Genomic DNA, 7,535 nt, shown 5'->3' with positions numbered 1-7,535 from the left:
CCAAACACACACACCCCCTCTTATTTTCCTCCAAAATCTTCATATTTTATCCTTATTTTGGTCATACGCTCGTATTAGCCTTGTATTTCTTTGAGAAGACGGTTGTGTCTTTTAGTTTTGGACATAAAAGATTTTGGATTAAGAGATTCGAAAAGCCAGGCTAAAGATGATGACGTTGCTATGAGTTTGCTAAATAAGTATAACTCGGGCTCTTTTCTAATTCCAAGTATAAAAACAAAAATTGAGAGACAAACCATCCCTTTGAAGTAGGCTTATGATGTAAAGGACAAAACAGTTGCACGTCGAAGCTACGATGTAAGTTACAAATCTGTGCTTTTGGAATGATAGTAGATATATAGAGAGACCAGCCAACGATGATGAAGTTGCTAAGGCTTAAATTAGTCTATGTTAATTATTACGGCAAGCTGGAGAATATTAACTTTTAAGGCGTTGTCTGGTTTGTGGATTAGCTCGGAGTGGACAAAAGAGGATAAATTGCTTCGAGTATGTTTCCAGTAGCATCCCAGGTTTATACCAATCATTGAATACACAATACGTCTCTCTCTCTCTCTCTTTCTATATATATATANACGTCTCTCTCTCTCTCTCTATATATATATATATATATATATATATATATATATATATATATATATATATATATTTGTTTCGGCTTGTATGTTGACCGGCTAAGGAAAGAAAAAATAACAGAAAAATCAAGAGTGAGGTAGGATAGAGAATTCACCCGGTTTTGAAAATTCCGGTATTTGAAAATGCCTCGAAACTCTACCAAAATTTTTGAAAAAAAAGGAAAAGAAAATGTATCTCAAAAGAAAATGAAAGTGAGTCAATATAACTACGCGGGTCTGATTCTCGCCGGATCGCCGAATGTGAAATACGTAGGCAAACCTCATCGGTAATTAATAGTAATAAAGTACATAGTATTAGTTTTCACTTTAAATTTTGACTTAATCATCTCCGACAAGAGAACATGATAAACTCTTTAATAGAGAATGACGGATGGTTTGCCCTTCTACCATATTTCTCTTTCCCAACCTAACTCCATTATACTTGATTTTCTTTAGTAATATTGTTTGATGTTCATTTATTAGATTTTTTTATATTTCTTATTGATTTATGAACAAAGTTCTTTGTTAGACGGTAGAACTGAAATAATCTCGTCCCCTCTGCGTTTGTCTTAACTATTTGCAAAATTAAAAAGGATGAATCCGTACTGGATCGGGAGGATTGAACCCGACGTGAATCGAACACGCAACCTTCTGATCTGGAGTCAGACGCGCTACCATTGCGCCACGGATCCTGGGTGGAAAAGTTTTGCTGCAACATATATTTATAGGGATACTAAACCTTTCTCATGAAACATTCATTTTTCCGTCGTTGTGGGGTCGGGGTGTGTATGTGTTTGGGGTTTGTGGGGCGGAGGGGAGAGGGGTAAACTCGGCAAGACTCTTCGTAAGTTTAAAACTTTCTTACAAATTTGATTTTGATGTTTTTGTATAAAATATAATTATAGTTGATGTTCATAACCACCAAATGAGTAATACCCACTACTCTTCTCCATTGTCTCCATAACTCTCACTACTCTAATACTTATGGAGTTATGGTTGTAACTCCCATACCTCCCCCATGATCTTCCACCATGCTCTCAAATGCTTAATGGCATATTTATGGAATTCTTTTGGTATACCTCTATGTTGTACTATAAATAAAGGATAAGAAGTCATTTTGTAACACACTTGAAATACTTGAAAGAAATAAGAACCTCTCATCTCTTGCCCTCTACATTCTTGTCTATTTTCTTGTTTACTTTGAGCTAAGTTTCTTAACACGTTATCAGCACGACTTCTAACCAACTTAGGATATGTTGCTCAATTGAGGGATGTTCACGAAGAATAAAGCATGGTCAGGTCTTGATAAGTCTTTCCACGAAGGCTTAGTGGTATTACACAATTAGTGACGCCAACACGGTACAAATGTTCTTCGGTAAGAGTTAGGTATGTAACCAATTTATTTTACTTTGATTTGGCAAATGGGAATGATTTTGTAATGAACCAAACGTATGAATTATCTCTTTACTGGTTTTACTAAAATTAGCTTTGGCTATAAGTATTTTTTATGTGATTAATTTAAACTTGATATACCCACGTTTGTTAAAAGGAAAAAGGTATGATTCCACTAGTCTTATGTTAGTTTGCATTTGAATTTTACTGATTTTTACACTAGTTGGCTTGAACAAGTGTGTTAGACTCATTCATTATTTGTCTCCTTTTTCTTATAGGTAATGAAATGTTAATGCATGATATATATATATATAGTACTATATCTAAAATATATGTTTTGATAGATTCATATATAGTATATTAGTATATGAGTATGTACTGGATCGAAAATATTATTTCTTCAGTTGGGTGAGCCTTCGCTTTTTGGATCGTCTTCTACCCAATGCGGTACACCCCGTTTTTTGGTTCCCATTGGGTTTACCTTGTTCACAGGTCGACCCCATGGCAGCTATATTTCTTATCATTTTCAATTCACTTATTTTTAATGATAATTTTACTATGTCCAATTTATCAAAATTTAAATTTATGGCTATGTAAAATTATGTTCTATTTTCGAAGTGAATGAGACAAGTTGTGACAAATATTATACGGTGGGTTCAAGTCCCAATGCACCATGAGGGTAAAACATCGGGTTTTGAGTCCTGATGCTTCATGATGATAAGAGTTGGGTTCGAGTCCCACTCATTTTGGCTTAACATGTCTTTATATGGGTAAGGTATTGGGATTGAGTCCCAATGCACCATATTGATGATATAATGATGACTAAAGAAAAATAGTATATTTTTCATGAAATGTCCCACTTGATTTGCTCCATTCTTGAAGTGAATGTGATAGCGGTGCATAATAAGTCTAGATGAAGATAAGTGGTTGTTCAATGAAAGTGCGTGCGTGTGCCAAAGACCAAAATAATAATAGTCATCATTATGATAATTGTAAAAAGGAGAACGATAAGGTTTCTCAAAATAGTCCTTCAAAAGGTGAAGGAAATATTTACCATCAAATTGGTATAGAAAATTTACAAAGCACGTCGCGATAATTATACTCCATTCTTTGAAGAGAATGTGACTTGTGATAAGCATTGAGAATGCAGATTCATTCCTGAAGGTGGATGTAACAATATGTGATAAAAGTAATGAATAAAGACGTGCAATGCATGATTGAATACACACCACAACTCACCTCTAAGGGAGGTTTGAGAGAAAGAAAGATAATGAATATTACAATATGGTTACATGAATATGTATTGGTCGCGTACATGTGGTACGCCAAAATTATTTTGGCATGCCTTATAAAAGGTTATTAAAGGAAAAATTAAAGCAAGAAAGGTTTTTTTTATGATAATTTTGACCATGACAATTATTATGATATGATTTTCTCCGTGAAGGAGACATTCACCATATGGATGGTGTGATAAAAGATCTTGTAGTACAAAATTAATTAAGAGCTCCGGAAGAGCTAATTTGTTACTACCCGGATGAATGAAATTGTTCATGACATTGATATTGTAATAAGTCTCAAAAGAAAATTTTTGAATTTCAAATGTATTAGGCCAAATGGTTGGCATATTGAGACTATAAATGAAAGGAAAATTGAATATCTTCATATTACTATAATCATACCGGGTAAATATGAAAGGTTACCCGATTTTTCTTCTATTTGTATTACACATGTATAAGCATGATGATGGAATCACATGCCATAAGTAAACTAGAGGTTTACTGAAACAAAGATTAGTTGGCTTGACCGGTTGGCCATCCCGGTTCAATTATGATGCGAAAATTACTTGAGAATGCACATTAGCATATATTGAAGAAATAGAGATTCTTCAAAACAATTCTCTTTTGCTGCTTATTCTCATAATATACCAGTTAAGGTTGGGATTGAATCCCTTGATATCTTGAACGAATAAAAGGTGATATATATGTATGGGCCCAATCACCTGCCATGTGGACCGTTTACTATTACAGAATTTTAATAGATGCATCTATTCTATGGTCACATGTGCGTTTGTTATCAACTTGCTGTTTGGCTTTTGCAAGGTTGCTTGCTCAAATTATTAGAGCACAGTTCCAGAATAAAAATGATAATTTATCTTGATAATGTTGGTTTAAATCCAAGTTGGTTTAGCAGAAATTGTATGCCTCAATTAAGCTAAACCATTGGTTATGAGAATAAAACTCCCAAATCAAAATTTGGTATGAGGTATATTATTTAATATACAATAGCACTTGTACGCATCTAGCCAACAAGTTATGATAAATTCTCCCTATCTTAATTGGTTCAGGGTCAGGAACCAAATAATTTTCATCTAGAAGTATGGATGTGCTATATGATTTAATTATCCCACCATAATGTATAAAGATGGATTCCGAAAAAAGGTCGGGAAATGTGTTGGTGATCCCAGCATTAGGGGGAGAAAATGGGCAGCTGAAAAAGTAAAACATGGAATGAATTATTATGAGTGCACCTAGATCCTCGTACAAGAAAATGTGAACTTGAAGTTCAAGTGATAATTCATTTGCAAAATATTGCTAGACGCATTTGCTGACCCAAAGCTAAATGTTATTTAAGCTGTTAATGCTCCAAATAGAATAAAGTCCATGATGGACATAGTCTACGGAACACATGAAGCGTAATAGACTAATCGGTTTCAAAGATAAAACTCCTTGAAGAAGGAGAGGAGCAAATGATAAAGATGATCATACTAAGGAGGCACGTGCTCTATAAGAGCACCACGACATAACACTTTATAAGACCTCATGAGAGAGGCTCAGGTACCTGAAACTATTAAGATCTCGATAAGTTATGTCTTTATTTGATTGGTGATGGAACCAATATAGAATGATCGTCGACGATATTGTTGATATAATGTAGCGTTCAATATTATTAATATTGACGAGGATCTTGAGCTCAAATCTGTCATGGAATTTGGACAGATAAATAATTGGCCAAATGAAAAGTGCGCAATGAAATTGACTTCACCTGAAAAATGTGAAGTTGGACAGATAGTCCCAACACCTGAAGGTGAAATGAAAAATCAAGTCGATAGACATAAAGACGACTTGTACCACAAGATTTTTCGTAAATATATCTGGCTAGAACCATGAGTATAACAATATGCTAGCGAGATATAGTTTTATTCCTATGTGGAGATATTAGAATACAGTTAGTGTTATATTTCAAAAGGAATACTTGATGTAGATTTATTTATTCTAACAAATATTGCCAAGATTTTGTTGCTTATGCAAATGCAGGCATTTTCCTGAAGTTCGTTCTTCAAATAATCTATTTACATGTGAGAGTACTGCCATATTATCATTTTACAATGCAGTTAATTGTTGATACTTATTCAAGTCATGCCAAGATAAGCAACTGATAAAGCAAGGGACTCAACACGCAACAGATGTGTGACTTTTCTTTGAAGAGAAAATTCCATAATACTGAAGATAATGTTGTTTGCTTATATCAATTGGAAGAAGGATATATTGAAGGCAACAAAATAAAGCACATTTCACCAAAGTTCTTCTCAGACATGATCTTCGACAGATTGGTGATATAGACGTTCAACAAATTTATTTGATTGATAATTTGGTAGATCTGTTCAATGAATCATTACCAACCCCAGCATTTGAGAAGCTGGTATACGGGATTGGAATGCGTCATTCCCGAAAAGTAAAGTGATGTTTTCATCAAGGGGAGTAAGATATGCGCTGCACTCTTTTTTCCTTAGCTGAGGTTTTATCCCACTAGGTTTTCCTAGCAAGGTTTTTAACGAGGCAGCAAACAATGCGAATTACAAGATATGTGTACTCTTTTTCCTTCACTAAGATTTTTTCCCACGGAATTTTTTTTAGTAAGGTTTTATCGAGGCACATTATTATGAACATCCAAGGGGGAGTGTTATAAAATATAATTATAGTGGATGTCCATAACTACCAAATGAGTAATACCACTACTCTTCTCCATTGTCTCCATAACTCTCACTACTCTGATACTTATGGAGTTATGGTTGTAACTCCCATACCTCCCCCATGATCTCAAATGCTTAATGGCATATTTATGGAATTCTTTTGGTATACCTCTATGCAATACTATAAATAGAGGATGAGAAGTCATTTTGTAACACACTTGAAACACTTGAATTCTTTTGGTATACCTCTATGCACGAGTACCCTCATGGCGTACGCAGGACTTTTCATAAGCGGTGTCACGATTTCTAGTAAGAGGCCCATAACAGTCAAAAAATATGTTGTGGAGTCAACGAAGATCGAACCCAAGACCTCTTACAACAAACTTAAATCTATCAACCACTAGACTACTAAGCTGTCTTGTTGCAAATGGTGTCACTTTTAATGATTTTAGCTTGTATTTCTGTTTTACTTATTATTTATATATATATATAAATAGTAAAAAAATTTGACGAAGCGGTGTTCTGTGACACCTCTTGGATCCATGTAAATCCGCCCCTATATCTCGATGAGTGAATTTATTTAAAAGTTGTATTCGAATTATAAAATAAAATTGTAAGTTCCTGGAGATGATTATGAATGTTGATCGTTTATAACTAATTAAATAAAGAAAGAAACTATCTCATAGAAATTCTCAATCATCAATAATAGTTCAACCTAAAATTTATTTCCATTTTATAATCTTAAAACTTAATATCACAAGTTATCAACTTCTTTTTTTTATTTGAGGAAGAACACATAGCAACTTGAAAACCTAAATAGTGGTAAAGGCTAGAATTTAAAACACGTGAGTACAACTAATAATCTATGAATTTCACGTGATCACAAAAATCAAAGTGCAAAAACAGCCCGAAAAAGACATCAAAAAGGATAGTAAAGCAAACTAGTGAGAGAATTTAAAACTGAATGATGGCTCATCCGTGTCATATTTACTTAGGAGAATAACTAATTAGAATTAGAACTGAAAATGTATATTTGGTTTTCAAGTGTTATTATTCAAGTGGAATTAGTATTTAAATGATTCTAGTATTGGGCAACGTCTAAATAATTGAAAATGATTAGCTCTTCGCAATGTGAAATCTATCTTAAGGCGTTGGAACAGATGTATTTCATATTAAATTGAAGGGCATATTCTCAGGAAAATTTTTTATGAAAATTATAGTCACTACTTGTGACATAGTAATAGTGATACAGAATCTAAAATGACCAAATATTTATAGTATGTTTTAGTTACGATTCTCAAAGAGTCATCACCTAAGCACAACTTTTAAAAAATAAATCTTTCTTTTAGAGATATGGAAAGAAACGTTGGTCATATAGTTCGTAGAAAAAACGGATAGCTAAATGATAATGCGAAATTTGAAAATGGCTACTATTGAGTGAATATTTTACAAAAATAACTTGATCTATACTATATTAAAAGCACGAAGACCCTTAGTGAAATGTTGATTGAACTTTTTACCCTTCATTAAAGGACATCACAATA

The 7,535-nt window shown here is 33.5% G+C and overlaps 1 non-coding gene across 1 annotated transcript; it reads right to left on the bottom strand.

The window, feature by feature from the left end:
* Positions 1 to 1,249: 1,249 nt before the first annotated feature.
* Positions 1,250 to 1,321, bottom strand: TRNAW-CCA. The gene has a single exon. It is a non-coding gene; the product is annotated as a tRNA-Trp (tRNA).
* Positions 1,322 to 7,535: the final 6,214 nt, after the last annotated feature.

Source organism: Nicotiana attenuata, unplaced genomic scaffold (assembly GCF_001879085.1).
Source record: "Nicotiana attenuata strain UT unplaced genomic scaffold, NIATTr2, whole genome shotgun sequence".
NCBI classification, from domain to species: domain Eukaryota; kingdom Viridiplantae; phylum Streptophyta; class Magnoliopsida; order Solanales; family Solanaceae; genus Nicotiana; species Nicotiana attenuata.
Note: the sequence above shows the minus strand (reverse complement) of the source record. Positions and strands in the feature narration are given on the sequence as shown.